The sequence below is a fragment of the Carassius auratus genome, unplaced genomic scaffold, assembly GCF_003368295.1.
Source record: "Carassius auratus strain Wakin unplaced genomic scaffold, ASM336829v1 scaf_tig00053357, whole genome shotgun sequence".
Lineage (NCBI taxonomy): Eukaryota > Metazoa > Chordata > Actinopteri > Cypriniformes > Cyprinidae > Carassius > Carassius auratus.
In genome coordinates, this window is record NW_020527264.1 from 7,501 (window position 1) to 8,279 (window position 779).

Below are 779 nucleotides of genomic sequence, written 5' to 3' on the forward strand. Positions count from 1 at the left end.
GCCTTTATTCACTTTCTCTTTAGATCCCATTAACACATTGAATGTTTTAATTTTTATTCCAACTTGATACACACTCTGTCTTGATTGACAACTGTGAGATTAAAGGGGTCATATGATGTGATTTCAATGTTTCCTTTGTCTTTAGAGTAAAGCTCTTGGTGCATGAAGAAAATTTGTAAAGTTGAAAAGACTAAAGTTTCAAATCCAAAGAGATAAATAAAAGAGTCACGCCCCCACATCTCTACATCACTATGTGGAAATATCTGTGTAATGCTGCCCAAATGTTGATGCAAAGAAAGGCAGCATGGCTTATTAACTGTTTGTACATTTATTTAGAGTAATGAAGCTCACGATTATGGAAAGGGTGTTACATTTCCCACAAGTGCTTGCAGTGTTCGGCCAATCACAATGCACTGGGTCAGCTGGCCAATCAGAGCAGACTGTGCTTGTCAGAAGGAGTGTGTTTTTTACATTAAAGCATGTCAAGCATATTCGATTACACAAAATACATACATTTATGATATTTCAAAAAGGATCACATGACCCCTTTAAATGCAAAATTATATCTGAAAAAAGGTGATGATTGATAATCAAACATCTGATAGAAGAACAGATCTGCACTTGGAGTGTAAATGTAATATTGCACTTATTTCTATATTCTGCTTGTGTTTCATTGTTCTTCATGTTTTTCTTTTGTTCTTCCAAAAAACATACAGTTGTTCCTTTTGTAGGAAGATTGCACTTTTTGTATAACTTTGATATTTTTTTAAAATTAATTT